We start from the raw sequence: 15,984 nt of genomic DNA, 5'->3' as shown, positions 1-15,984 counted from the left end.
GAGAGAGAGAGAGAGAGAGAGAGAGCAAATACAAATGAATTACTGGCTGAATATGCCAAAAAGAGTACGAAACCGAAAAAGGAATTGTACTGTTCAATAAACGTGTTTATATCGAAATGGCGACAGTGTGACGTTATAAGGATTCGAGTGACCTAATTTTCATCCTTGTATATTGGATTGAAGTTAAAATCCCCATGCATTACCCTTCACCCATAGTTCCTATTGTCTGGCTTCTTGTCCGGAGGAGGAAAAAAAAGGAGGGATATCAAGAACAACACACAAACTACAATATTATAATACAGATGGGGGTCTCCTTAAGCACGACCGGTCTCCAGGTGCACATAGAGAGAGGGAGGTTGTGAGAAGGAAACAGTGTGATGTAATAGGAGAGAGTACTGGCTGAGCGCTTGCAAGTCAGGTACACGAGGGTCGATAGATATGGAGGGAGACGTGGCCAGTGAAGGCGTCAAGGTGCGGCGTGTGGTTGACTTACACTAACGTCACTCATCACTACTCTCTATCCATCGATCAGCATTGACACCCTCCCATCATCGATAGACAAGGTTTTGCCGCTTAACGTCCTTCACAACTGATTAGCGCTAACACACAACACAACTCTACGCCACTCGTCACAACTCAACAGTAATTACCACCACTTAAGACCACTCAGCACCACTCAACACCAGTTAGGACCACTTAACACTACTCAGCACCACTTGGCATCATCCAACACCACTCAGCACCACTGAACACCAGTTAGGACCACTTAACACTACTCAGCACCACTTGGCATCATCCAACACCACTCAGCACCACTCAACACCAGTTAGGACCACTTAACACCACTCTGCACCACTTAACATCATTCATCGCCACTTATACCACTCGGCACCACCCAATGCACTCAGTATTCATCCCCATTGAACACAATTCACCATTCATTACAGGTCTTCACTACCACAGAGCCATTTTTCTCATCAATACTATTCACCAGTATATTTCATCACCAGACTCCTTCTCCCCTTCCTCAATTTTTTGTCATCATCACGATTACCGCCTCCATCATTACCACCACTTGCAGCATCACCACCACCACCACCACCACCACCATCATACAACTTTCTCCCTCCAAGGCCATAAAATTACTTCCCCGCCCCCGCAGCCTCCATGATTGCTATTTACCACACACACACACACACACACACACACACACACACACACACAATTTTCGTGTTAACTGTAATGGAGAAAATACGCTTCATTCCTCTATTAAAAACTACAAGGTTTGCTTCCCTATACATACTCACCGCCGGCTATTTTATGCTCCACTAAACATTGAGGCTCGTGGTGTGGTTATGCCAGCGATGTCTTGCCATTAGTAATCGTATTCTCATCACTTTTAAAGGTCACACCGATTATTTATTAGCGGATTTGATTATCTTTTTTTTTTTTTTTTTTTTTTTTTCAAGGCGCAGAATCTTATAAATTGCCACTACCATCATGAAGACACCCTTCAAAATTCCAATAACTTTCACTGCAGCCTGTTCAAAGTCGAGATAAGACGCTGAAATGTTTGAAGATGCAGTTTCTATGGCTTTTGTACACCTTCCCATACTTGTATATTTCCATTATCTTTCCTCAGCACGTCCTCCTCCCGAAATATTTTCCCTCCTCTCTTATCATGAACTTACCGACCTCCTTTTGAATTTGTGTGATTTTAAAGCGCCTTAAATTGACGTGCACCCTTTGCTTTTATGTGTCCGCAAGCAAAAACATAAACTAAATAATAATAATTAAATGAGAAATCAGTAGATTGATACGGCATGGCTCATAATCTTTCAAACCAGGCCGTGCCTTAAAGACGGTTTTAGAACCGTTCTTAACTCTAAAAAGACAGCAGCAGCGAACGCTTGTTTTGGTTGCATTACAAAAGCACGAGTGCCAGTATCACCCCCTCGGCCTGTGACACTCGGACAGTAAGATGTATGTAACAGAGACCACCTGTGGAAAGGTCAGACTAAGGTGACCTTCACTCAGGGCTGTCAAGTTTGTAGCAGGTTGAAAATAAATGTGAAATATTAGTACAAAGGGAAGGCAGCTCTGCGTACCCTTGTTGTACTGATATTGCGTTGAACTGCGGCATACTTGATAGCGTTGGTCGTGTGTCAGTTGCTGACGGAAAAGAGACTCATGTCAGACAATTTTTAATCCCTGCGTATTGCCTACGTGTAGACTTGTGAAGTCTGCTGCTCTAAGTGCGCAACATGAATATTTGGACGCTAGGTCGGGAGCCGCCTTACTGAAGAGGACAGAGATTGGAGCGTTTGAACTTGACACGCGTGTAAAAAAGTAGTGCCGATGTAGATAAGGCAGCTCGTGTGTGCACTAAATTGTCCGGTGGTTTTCACTCAAGATGGACAAGACACAGCCAGGCGCCGCTGTCGTTCATTCATGATCTTGGAATTGCTGACCTGCTCCGGTAACTATTTTTGTCTTGTGCGTGTATACAGGCTGCGATTATTCCTTATTTATGTGTATATATAGACAGGCAGCCCGATATAGATCCTTAATTCAGCAATCTCTGCAAATACCGCCCCTCACTCCCTGCCCCCCAACCTCCCGAGACGCTGGGTTGGAGCTACGTGACTGAGTGTAGATTTTTTGAGATAAAATATACCGATTGAAGTGTATATTGAAGCTACCTTTGTCATGAAATATGCGAGGGGTTGCTGGGAATCAAACCTGTGAGGTGCAGGGTAATATCTAGATCAGCGGGGCAGGTGTGTACGTGGCGGAGAGTAACACACTAACACGTCACGCCGTTGAACATAATGTGTGAATAATTTGACCTTATTGCATTACAAACAGCTGCCACCTTGACACCAGCAGCGGTAACTAAACACTGCACCCAGACAAGCTGCAGTTATGAAACACATTTACCAAATTTGTTCATCATTAATGTTTGTTACGTCAAGTCCCCTTCCTCTCTCTCTCTCTCTCTCTCTCTCTCTCTCTCTCTCTCTCTCTCTCTCTCTCTCTCTCTCTCTCTCTCTCTCTCTCTCTCTCTCTCTCTCTCTCTCTCTCTCTCTCTCTGTGTGTGTGTGTGTGTGCCCACTCTTAAGTATCATCCTGAATTAATTAGTTTGTTAGTGAGTTAGTGTGTGTGTGTGTGTGTGTGTGTGTGTGTGTGTGTGTGTGTGTGTGTGTGTGTGTGGACGCGCGCGCGCGTTATGGAGGATGAGGGCTAAAACCCTTGAACCACACACACACACACACACACACACACACACACACACACACACACACACACACACACACACACACACACACACACACACACACACACACACACACTAATTAATTCAAGAAGATACTTAAGAGTGGTCACATTGTGAAAGTTGTTCTTGAAAAAGAAACAGGAAAGGACTAGATTACTTCCGAAAAGAGAGAGAGAGAGAGAGAGAGAGAGAGAGAGAGAGAGAGAGAGAGAGAGAGAGAGAGAGAGAGAGAGAGAGAGAGAATTTATGATGATGTTCAAAGCAGTGAATGATCTAGAGCAAGTGGAAAGACACGATTTTCTAACGAGAGTATGAACACCAAGTGAGAAAGATCAGAGAGTTAGGAATGTGAGAGAAATCCGCTTTTTTTTTTTATCAAACCGAAGCCGCAATACTTGGAATGTAGTGTGAGGAGCAGTGGTGGTACAAGCAAAACACGCCCGTAAACACAAAACTATGTCAAATACAAGTAGATGCAGAGAGAAGACAACACGAATTTACTACACATCCTGTAGGGTATACTCATCATCATCATCAGCTTACTTGAGTCAATTGCAGGATAAAGACACCCATCCCATAAGTGGCTACAGGAGGGGATTAAGCCATACATCACGCCACGCTGGCTTATAGTGCGTCTTGGCTGGGTTATCAGGTTTCAAAGTCACAACTCCTCGCGCCACGTCCCATACTTATCTCTGCTAGGTGAAAAGGGGTCGCAGCGTGAAGGAGACCAACCCAATTTGTTGTCTCCATCCGGCCGGAAACTCGAACCCGCTGTCCCTCGTCTGTGAGCCAAATGTAGTAACCTCTGCACCATGGGCCTGCTGAGGGATGTACTACAACCTCATTATTAGTAGAAGTATAGGTGAAAGCACACACTTACACCCTAACACACACACACACACACACACACACACACACACACACACACACACACACACACACACACACACACACACACACACACACACACACACACACACACACACACACACACACTAATGCTTGTGTGGTTTGAATTCCCGTCTGTTAGTTGCAATGGCTTTTTTTTTCCTGACGTAAAGGATAATTAGGCCAGGGAGTGCAAAATGTATTATATTGTTTTACTCTTTTTTCGAACATAAAAATATTTAAATACATGATGCAGTTTGTTCAAAAATGTTTCCACATAAGTCTCTAAGTCTCCGGGGAGGAAAATTACTAATTGATTGAGAGATGTTAAGAGAATAAAGACGCATCAAAGGGCTTCATAAACAGGGTCAGAGTGGGCATCAGAATGTGAAGTAAATTTTGGGTAGCGAAGTCGCACGGGAGAGAAAACGTATTATGTTCAGAAGAGTTGCTTTCGTTATAACAAGATTTGATAGCAAGGAGCGCCGCGTAGCAGCTGGAGAAACAAGATTACCAAAAGTCAGTAAGATGGAGAACATGATAAGACGAGTGACCTAATCCTGTTTAGCAATGCCTGTATGTGTACGTACGTATGCGTATGTGTTCTGAGTTGGACTTGTGTGAGGCATCATGTGGGCTGAGGGGCCTGGTGAGGGGAGATAAAACTTGTGCCGCTAACACCCTGAGCCAGTATCACCCACGGCTTATTTGAACTTGCAGCGGAGCACAATCCCTGTCTGTGTGAATAACATGAACTAGACTCTCTTTGGCCTAAGTGGAGCAGGATGGCGGCGGGACCCGAGCTCCTTAGATCACAGTCCTGAGTTGGCTCCGTGTCAGACCACACAGCCAGAAATGAAAGAAAAACTCTACCTTACTTCCCCCCTCCCCATACAAAAAGAAAAAAAAATCAATAGCAGTGAATGGAGACTGGTTTCCGGCAGCCCCAAGCCCACTTAAAGAGTACTTATCATTACATTTTCTAGGCGTCTGTGTGGCTGCCACACCCATGCCTCCCTTTCCCACCAGAAGCCTGCTGAGTCAGCAACGGACTTAGGCGCCACTGTACTAAGTCGGTCTGTCCTTTCAGCCTGTGCTTGCTGATAACGAAGATAGCTCTGAGTAGACGCAGCTTAAAAGTACTGATGGCTTTGTTCTCAGCACTTCTCTGCATGACTGTTACGGCGTGTTGCATCGTAAAAGGAAGGGAACAGATTTGCGGTGTGGGAATACATAAGTGATGTGAACCTACACGGTGCCGCCATAGACAGTGGTGATCCCCGCTTGGGTGTGGTAAATGAGAGTGAGGTGGGATATCATGTGGCGCCTGCCATAAAGAGCTGGCGTGACGTGGTGTTACGTCACTTTCTGGTGTGAGGTGTGTGGCGTGGCAAAGCGAGGTTGGCGTGACGTGCTGTATTGAGGTGAGCGTAATGTGACGAGTATATTAATGTGGACTGAATAAAAGTGCACATGATGAGAAACAAATAATTTAACTTTAGATTTCCGGTAGTCCTTGTCTTTCACACGAGGCTGGAACAGACTCAGTAAAGGAATGATCGTGGCTGGCTTCCGTGTATTGTGCCCGCTCGCCACCTGCTTATGAAACTGGTTACGCCGCCAGCGTCATAGCAGGGAGGCTTAAGAGAATTCGATATCCGGCTAATTTACTCCCCAGGCCTACTTAGCTACCTGCCTGTCTGCCTGGCAGTGATTGATCAGCGGGTGGTGCGTGACAAGGTGGGTTGTGTCACTGCTAATCGCATTTCATTACTGTTCTGTTGCTGCTACGCCTTCACCACCACCACTGCCACCATCACCATCTTCACCACCACCAGTTACCATCACCACCTTCACTATCACCACCTTGACCATTATTACTGTCAATATCACCATCTTCATCATCACCACCACCGTCACCACCACCACTTTCACCACTACCACATTTACCACCACCACCACCGCCGTCTCATTACCCCGCTCCCCGCAGGAGCCTACTGGCAGTGTATTCGTGAGGCAGGACACGCAAATCCTCCACATGGCCTCGCTTACGCCCCTTCCTCCACCCTCCTCCTCCTAGCACGGCCTCCTGACAGGATCTCAGATCACCACCACCACCACCACCCTCTCCACACACACACACACACACACACACACACACACACACACACACACACACACACACACACACACCTCAGGAAGGGCAGGCAAATGTCAAGCCAAACCTTACTCCATCTCTTTTCTTTCTTTTATATTTTCCTTTTCGTTGTTAAAAGTCCCGGCAAGCTTAAGCTGTATTCACTTCCTGGAGTACCTGTAGGGGACGCCTTTCTATTTCTGGTGGCGGTGGTTGTGGCGGTGATCCATGAAGACCTCCGTCAGCAGGATTACAGGGGTGCGAGTGAGGCTTCTTGCGGTGGTAAGGTGGGTGGGGGAGGATAGGGAGATAGACTTCCGCATTGCTGTGACGTCATTCCCACAGTATATGTATTACACCTGTCTTGCACGATTAATGATCCAACTCAGCTAACAGCACAGCGCTTGGAAATGTAATGGCCCGGCCAGCAGAAAGCAAAGTGGTGCCTGCCAAACTGCCGGCGTAGGTACAGCAGGGAGGGGCTGGTGGTACTTTTAGCGCTGGCAGCAAGGTGTGTATTAGGCAAGCAGAGAGAGAGAGGAGCAATGACAGATGAGGGCAGGCCTTTCAACACAGGCAACAAAGCATGTGTTAGGAAAGCAAGGAGAATGGGGGAAGCGGACAGGACTTCCAATGCAGGTACAGCAGGGGAGGAGTGATGGTGCATACCTTACAGCTGAGATAGTAAGGCATGTATTGGGAAAAGCAGGGAGAGAGGGGAAATGAGAGTGGATAGCAAACGTTTCAACAGAGGTAGAACAGAAGGGGAGAGCAAGAGAGGGAGCCTTTTAAAAGAGGTACAGCTGGGAGTGAGTGAGGGAGGCAAGGCCTATTAACAAGCACGAGTCTAAGTGAGAGAAGGAGAGGAGTGCCTGTCTTCAGAGTTTGAGAAGAAAGAGAAGAGACTCACAAAAGTGGAGGATCTGGAGAGTAGACTCAAGACTCAGCACAAGTGAGAGGGAGGGTGAAAAGGAGAGGAGGACCAGATGCAGCAGAAACTGAAGCAGAGAGGGACGGAGGGAAGGAGGGAGGGAGGGGAGGGAGAGGAGGCAGTATTGAGCGTCGCCCCTGACCTTCGTCACCCGGATAACACAGGTCTCCTCCTCCTCCTCCTGCTCCTCCTCCTCCTCCTCCTCCTCCTCCTCCACCTCCTCCTCCTCTTCTCTCTTCTTCTTCTTCTTCTTCTTCTTCTTCTTCTTCTTCTTCTTCTTTCTTCTTCTTCTTCTTCTTCTTCTTCTTCTTCTTCTTCTTCTTCTTCTTCTTCTTCTTCTTCTTCTTCTTCTTCTTCTTCTTCTTCTTCTTCTTCTTCTTCTTCTTCTTCTTCTTCTTCTTCTTCTTCTTCTTCTTCTTCTTCTTCTTCTTCTTCTTCTTCTTCTTCTTCTTCTTTCCATTCATTCCCCTTTTCCTCTTTTTCTTCCTTCTTGTGTTCTTACCATTGTTATTCAAATGTCTCTCTCCGTTACCTTCCATGCAAGTCAGATGACCCCCGTGAAGGCAGCCGAGCAGAGCAAACGCGTGTCGGACCTCCTGAGATATTACACGGCCGCTGTGTGACTTAAGCGTGACAGTACATACAATGCTTCTTAATAGCCTCCCTCTCTGTGGTGTTATGGCAAATGTGTATTCGAGATCTTAAGCAGAAGGTGAAATTATATTACACTGTTTTTTGTGTGTGAATTCCAAAGGAGGAATTTGGTATTTGGAAACGTTATTCTTAGCCCACTGTAGTGTTTTCGTAATGAGTTCAGCCATTGAGACACGCTACATTTATATCTCTTTATTTATCCATTATATTTTGGTGCACTGAAAATATTTAAAAACACCAAGAAAAATATTCGCCTTTATCCTCCAAGCTTTTATGGTAGTGAGGTGCACTGGGATGCCGCCAGATGGCCTCCGGTGCAATAGTCTTAGCCATTCCTGTAGTAAATGCCGCCTGCGTGGAGAGAGAGAGAGAGAGAGAGAGAGAGAGAGAGAGAGAGAGAGAGAGAGAGAGAGAGAGAGAGACGGGGGGAGGCTGCCAGGTCAAGATCCCCAAGGTCTCTCTCTCCATTGTTGACACACATGGGACAACACCTGAGGCAGCCGTGAAGGAGAGAGAAAGAGACAAAAAAAGGGAGTGAAAAAAAGGAAATCGATGTGTTTGTAATTAGTCCTTCCAGGTGAGTGTCACGTGTGGAGGTGTGGAAGGAGGGAAGGGGAAGAAAAATTGGGTAGGGAGTAGAACGGCCCATCTAATAATAATAATAATAATAATAATAATAATAATAATAATAATAATAATAATAATAATAATAAACGGTTTATTCTTTTGGCAGTTAACAAACTGAAAATGTACAGAGGGGGTGGGGAAATACTATTTTTTTTTTTTTTTTATGTAGGAAGGACACTGGCTAAGGGCAACAAAAATCCAATAAAAAAAAAAATGCCCACTGAAATGCCAGTCCCATAAAAGGGTCAAAGCAGTAGTCAAAAATTGATGAATAAGTGTCTTGAAACCTCCCTCTTGAAGGAATTCAAGTCATAGGAAAGTGGAAATACAGAAGCAGGCAGGAAGTTCCAGAGTTTACCAGAGAAAGGGATGAATGATTGAGAATACTGGTTAACTCTTGCGTTAGAGAGGTGGACAGAATAGGGGTGAGAGAAAGAAAAAAGTCTTGTGCAGCGAGGCCGCGGGAGGAGGGGAGGCATGCAGTTAGCAAGATCAGAAGAGCAGTTAGCATGAAATAGCGGTAGAAGACAGCTAGAGATGCAACATTGCAGCAGTGAGAGAGAGGATGAAGACAGTCAGTTAGAGGAGAGGAGTTGATGAGATGAAAAGCTTTTGATTCCACCTGGTCTAGAAGAGCAGTATGAGTGGAACCCCCCCAGACATGTGAAGCAAACTCCATACATGGACGGATAAGGCCCTTGTACAGAGTTAGCAGCTGGGGGGGGTGAGAAAAACTGGCGGAGACGTCACAGAACGTCTAACTTCATAGAAGCTGTTTTAGCTAGAGATGAGATGTAAAGTTTCCTGTTCAGATTATAAGTAAAGGACAGACCGAGGATGTTCAGTGTAGAAGAGGGGGACAGTTGAGTGTCATTGAAGAAGAGGTGATAGTTGTCTGGAAGGTTGTGTCGAGTTGATAGATGGAGGAACTGAGTTTTTGAGGCATTGAACAATACCAAGTTTGCTCTGCCCCAATCAGAAATTTTAGAAAGATTAGAAGTCAAGCGTTCTGTGGCTTCCCTGCGTGAAATGTTTACCTCATGAAGGGTTGGACGTCTATGAAAAGACGTGGAAAAGTGCAGGGTGGTATCATCAGCGTAGGAGTGGATAGGACAAGAAGTTTGGTTTAGAAGATCATTAATGAATAATAAGAAGAGAGTGGGTGACAGGACAGAACCCTGAGAAACACCACTGTTAATAGATTTAGGAGAAGAACAGTGACCGTCTACACACAGCAGCAATAGAACGGTCAGAAAGGAAACTTGAGATGAAGTTACAGAGAGAAGGATAGAAGCCGTAGGAGGGTAGTTTGGAAATCAAAGTTTTGTGCCAGACTCTATCAAAAGCTTTTGATATGTCCAAGGCAACAGCAAAAGTTTCATCAAAATCTCTAAAAGAGGATGACCAAGACTCAGTAAGGAAAGCCAGATCACCAGTAGAGTGGCCTTGACGGAACCCGTACTGGCGATCAGATAGAAGGTTGTGAAGTGATAAATGTTTAAGAATCTTCCTGTTGAGGATAGATTCAAAAACTTTAGATAGGCAGGAAATTAAAGCAATAGGACGGTAGTTTGAGGGATTAGAACGGTCACCCTTTTTAGGAACAGGTTGAATGTAGGCAAATTTCCAGCAAGAAGGAAAGGTAGATGTTGACAGACAGAGCTGAAAGAGTTTGACTAGGCAAGGTGCAAGCACGGAGGCACAGTTTCGGAGAACAATAGGAGGGACCCCATCAGGTCCATAAGCCTTCCGAGGGTTTAGGCCAGCAAGGGCATGGAAAACATCATTGCGAAGAATTTTAATAGGTGACATGAAGTAGTCAGAGGGTGGAGGAGAGGGAGGAACAAGCCCAGAACCGTCCAAGGTAGAGTTTTTAGCAAAGGTTTGAGCGAAGAGTTCAGCTTTAGAAATAGATGTGATAGCAGTGGTGCCATCTGGTTGAAATAAAGGAGGGAAAGAAGAAGAAGCAAAGTTACTGGAGATATTTTTGGCTAGATGCCAGAAGTCACGAGGGGAGTTAGATCTTGAAAGATTTTGACACTTTCTGTTAATGAAGGAGTTTTTGGCTAGTTGGAGAACAGACTTGGCATGGTTCCGGGCAGAAATATAAAGTGCATGAGATTCTGGTGATTGAAGGCTTAAGTACCTTTTGTGGGCCACCTCTCTATCATATATAGCACGAGAACAAGCTGTGTTAAACCAAGGTTTAGAAGGTTTAGGACGAGAAAAAGAGTGAGGAATGTACGCCTCCATGCCAGACACTATCACCTCTGTTATGCACTCAGCACACAAAGACGGGTCTCTGACACAGAAGCAGTAGTCATTCCAAGGAAAATCAGCAAAATACCTCCTCAGGTCTCCCCAACTAGCAGAGGCAAAACGCCAGAGGCACCTTCGCTTAGGGGATCCTGAGAAAGGATTGGAGCGATAGGACAAGATACAGATATGAGATTGTGATCGGAGGAGCCCAACGGAGAAGAAAGGGTGACAGCATAAGCAGATGGATTAGAGGTCAGGAAAAGGTCAAGAATGTTGGGCGTATCTCCAAGACGGTCAGGAATACGAGTAGGGTGTTGCACCAATTGCTCTAAGTCGTGGAGGATAGCAAAGTTGAAGGTTAGTTCACCAGGATGGTCAGTGAAGGGAGAGGAAAGCTAAGCTGGTGGTGAACATTGAAGTCTCCAAGAATGGAGATCTCTGCAAAAGGGAAGACCCATCTTGGTCCCCTGGGGGACCCCACATGTCAGCTGTTGGAAATTAGGGACAGAGCCCTGATAGCGAACGGCCTGACGCCTCCCTGTGAGGAAGTCGGCTAGCCACGCTACCAGGTTAGGAGGGAGACCCAGACTTATTGCCTTGCTGATGACAACAGTGTGATCAACAGGATCAATGGCTTTTTTGAAGTCCACAAAAGCAACAGCTATAGAGGTGTGTGTGTGTGTATGTGTATGTGTATGTGTGTGTGTGTGTGTGTGTGTGTGTGTGTGTGTGTGTGTGTGTGTGTGTGTGTGTGTGTGTGTGTAAGCGTTAATGGTTGGGTGCGTGTGTGGTGTTGGGGAGAGGTGGAGGGGGATGGCGGGGAGAGTGAGGGGCGGCGTCCTGTTATCCAGCGAACCATGAGCGGGATGGACGAAGGGTGTATATTGCCCACAGTCAACCCGGCGCCTGTCCTCCCTAGTCCCCTTGTGTGTGTGTGTGTGTGTGTGTGTGTGTGTGTGTGTGTGTGTGTGTGTGTGTGTGTGTGTTAGCAGCACATACGTAATTCTCCTGGTCGTAATGTACCAGCACAAGGGACGAGGAGCAGAAGCACACTGTAATAACTCCCTTTCCCCGTCGTGACTACGCCAGCACGAAAGGAGAATACAAAGGAAACACCAGGGCGGCACACACACTGAGCAGGCGGCCCCGCCATCAGGGAACACACTAACCAAGATAATGACGTTTGGAAGTTAAGGAGAAAAGTTGGGAGTTTAGAGTTTTGTTTGTATTCCCGGCACAAGGTAAAGTGTGAACACCACCTGTGGGGGTCGCTGGTACTTACATGTGTGTGTGTGTGTGTGTGTGTGTGTGTGTGTGTGTGTGTGTGTGTGTGTGTGTGAGATCGTGGCAAGTACCTCTTTTACCGACAGTACTGGAAAGGAATGCAATATGATCAAAGCCACCATTGTGTTCTGTACGACAACAAGTGTATAAAAAATTCATGCCTCTTTCACCTCTGAAGCCACCAGGCATCGATAGGAATCTAATCGATCTTACCTACGTTACGATGTTTATTAAGAGGGAGGCCGCCCTCTGCGTGTGTGTGTGTGTGTGTGTGTGTGTGTGTGTGTGTGTGTGTGTGTGTGTGTGTGCAGCGCATACACACACACACACACACACACACACACACCGGGATGACGTGTGATGGCGTCTACAGAACAGCAGCAGGTGTGAGGTCCGGAACACAGGTGTTTGAACAGGTGTTTGAAGCTCTCCTTACACTTGAGCATTGCGACCACTTCATCCAGAATTGATCATCACCTTCACAACTCACCACCACCCCCACCACTTACCAACCCGACACCCCCACCACTTACCAGCCCGACACCCCCACCACTCTTGCCCCTCACACCTTGCTCGTATCACAACACCCTGATCTGCATCGGGATGGGTCACACTGGTAGATGGTGGACGGGTTGGGGTCAGCGGGTGTGGGGTGACCTGGTGCTGCTTGGCGTGACTGCCCACTCTGAGGAGAAGAAATTGGATCCCAGCGGCTGTTGGACCAAGCTTTCCATTCTCTCTCTCTCTCTCTCTCTCTCTCTCTCTCTCTCTCTCTCTCTCTCTCTCTCTCTCTCTCTCTCTCTCTCTCTCTCTCTCTCTCTCTCTCTCTCTCTCTCTCTCTCTCTCTCTCTCTCTCTCTCTCTCTCTCTCTCTCTCTCTCTCTCTCTCTCTCTCTCTGTGTGTGTGTGTGTGTGTGTGTGTGTGTGTGTGTGTGTGTGTGTGTGTGTGTGTGTGTGTGTGTGTGATTCACCTACTGTCGTCTGCTGGTCACCTAGCCAGCTGTTCCCCTACGTAAAGAGCCCAGAGATCATAGTGACTGATCTTTGGGGTAGGACTGAGACCACTCACACACCACACACCGGGACAGCGAGGTCACAAACCCTCGGGTTACATCCCGTACCTACTTGCTGCTAGGTGAACAGAGGACACACATTAAGAGATGTGTGTGTGTGTGTGTGTGTGTGTGTTTGCGTACTCCCTTTTGATAACCATTCCTACACCACCACCACTACCGCCACCGTCAAACCACCACCGCCGCCGCCACCGCCACCGCCACCACCACCGCCGCCGCTGCCGCCGCCCCCCGCTAGCCTTCCATTATGCCTGGGCTTCTGAAACGTTCGCGACGATGACCCAGCCCCTCTTTCCTTTACTCCTTTCCTCCATTCCTCCTCTTCGTCCGTTCCTTCACTCCCTCCTTCCATCCTTCTCTTCTTCCACCGGGGCTATGACGACTCCACATGACAGCCAAATTGAGCTCATTTTTAAGTTCAGCTGCGTGGGTGGCGGAGGTGGAGGGAGACGAGGAGAAGGAGGAGGAGCAGGAGGAGGAGGAGGAGGAGGAGGAGGAGGAGGAGGAGATCGTGTCTGTTGGTCATAATAATGAAGGAGAAGTCGCTTTTTTGTTGTGTGCGTTGAAGGTTCATGGTTTACAAATGTGCTTGTGTGTGTAACTGTAGTGACTGAAACAAAGGCAGGATTATGGCAGAGAGAGAGAGAGAGAGAGAGAGAGAGAGAGAGAGAGAGAGAGAGAGAGAGAGAGGGGGGGTTGGGAGATGAAAGGAGGTAGTTGTGTTGATAGGTTTGTAGAAATGAGACCAGAGAGAGAGGGGGAGACAGTTACTTCATACAGTATACATTTCCGGCGTGTGTTCTTATCGTTCTGTCGCCTTTGTCTCCCATCATCACTTCCTCTGCCTTGCCCTTCGCTCCCTTTATCAGTCCCTCTTCTTTAATCACGCCCTTCTTCATATTCTCCTCACGCCTGACCTTCTCTCCGCTGTCTGTCTTCTCTTTATTCTCATTACAGTGTTTCTTTCCCTCTTTTTTTTTCCTTCTTATGACTCTCTTCTTCCTCTCCATTGTCTTCCTTTTTCTTGTATTTTTTTTTTGTCTTAATCTTCCGCCTTCCCTTCTTTTGTGCGTTATTTTCATCTCTGTTTTTCTTATTACATATTAATTGTGTTTTATTTCGCCTTTTCACATTGTCTTTCCTTCTTTTTCCTATTTTTTTTTCACTTATTTTTTTGTGTATCTTCCTTTCGTCCTTTCTTTTCCCCTTCTTTTCTATTATTATTCATCACAATGTCCTTATTTATTCTTTACGTTTGATCATAGCCACCACCCTCCTCCTCGGTCATCACAACTTGGCTTTCATCACAAATATTCCCTCCTTTCCACTCTTAAGCGCAGATATTGCTTTCATTCATTTATTCCTTAACTACCCTCCATAATCACGAACATTCCTCATTCCTGTCCTCCCCATAATTGCAAATACTCATACATACCAGTTTCCACTCTAAACTCGCAAAATACATCTCCGTTCCACACTTCACGCCATGCCCTTCATTTTAAAGAGAAAGAAGATGAGGAGGAATGTGTGGGGGCGGGAGAGGGGAGGGTACGGTACTTATAACAGGGAGGGGGGGAGTTAGGGATGGACGCGTGTGTCTCAGTAGGAAACTTTGGTCGAGTGTTGACGTGTGGTGCATATGAAATGGCAGTAACACAGGAGGCGAGGCGAGGTGAAGTGAGAAGCTAGTTTTTTTTTTTTTTTTTTTTTTTTTTTTTTTTTTTTTTTGTGTGTGTGTGTGTGTGTGTGTGTGTGTGTGTGTGTGTGTGTGTGTGTGTTTGGCTGAGACACTTGATGAGAATGCGAGGAGTGTTTCATAACGAGATGCGAGCAGCAGTTAGCGGGAGCATGGTATCGGGTCACTTCCTGCGCCTCTCTCTCTCTCTCTCTCTCTCTCTCTCTCTCTCTCTCTCTCTCTCTCTCTCTCTCTCTCTCTCTCTCTCTCTCTCTCTCTCTCTCTCTGGGACGACAATAAGGGAACATTTTTTCCGCGTATTATTTTGAACTCTTGGCGTGCGTCCATCTGTCTGTAAAAAAGGCGAGCGTCAAGGCATTTGTAGGGCGGCGGGACGTGTAACACAGGCGCCCGTAAAGTTGCTTCCAACATTATGTGGATCGGTGCCATTTAGGAGTTTAGTCGTATTAAACTCTTCTTCCTTAGCACTTGGCCTTCCTCTCTCTCTCTCTCTCTCTCTCTCTCTCTCTCTCTCTCTCTCTCTCTCTCTCTCTCTCTCTCTCTCTCTCTCTCTCTCTCTCTCTCTCTCTCTCTCTCTCTCTCTCTCTCTCTCTCTCTCTCTCAACATTTTCTTCTACCTCTTCTTCCTTCAACATTTATTCTTTCTTATTCCCTCTTCCTCTTTAAACATTTATTCTTCCTTTCTCCTGCTTCTGTTCCGTATCATTTACTCTTCCTTACTGGCTCTTCCTCCTTTAGAATTTAGTCTTTCTTACTTCCTCTTTCTTCTTTAGCACTTACTTTTCCTTACTCCCTCTTCTTCTTTTGACATTTACTCTTTTTTATCCTCTCTTCCTTCTTTAATATTTACTCTTCCTTACTTTCTTCTCCCTTCTTTAAAAATTTACTCCTTCTTACTTCCCCTTCCTCCTTCTTTATCATCTATCTTTTCTTATTTCCTGTCTTTCCTCCTTCATCATCTACACTTTCTCACTCCCTCTTTCTCTCTCTCTTAGCTTCTACTCTTTCTTACCCCTTCTCTCGCTTTCGCTCCTTCCTTAGCCTCTGTCCTTCCTTACTTCCTCTCCATCTCTTTGATCCTTTCTCTCCTTCCCGTTCACTTACCTTCATCTCTGAGGGAACAACCATACTGTTATTTAAAGAGGAACAGCACCC

The sequence above is a fragment of the Scylla paramamosain genome, chromosome 6, assembly GCF_035594125.1.
Source record: "Scylla paramamosain isolate STU-SP2022 chromosome 6, ASM3559412v1, whole genome shotgun sequence".
Classification (NCBI taxonomy): domain Eukaryota; kingdom Metazoa; phylum Arthropoda; class Malacostraca; order Decapoda; family Portunidae; genus Scylla; species Scylla paramamosain.
Note: the sequence above shows the minus strand (reverse complement) of the source record.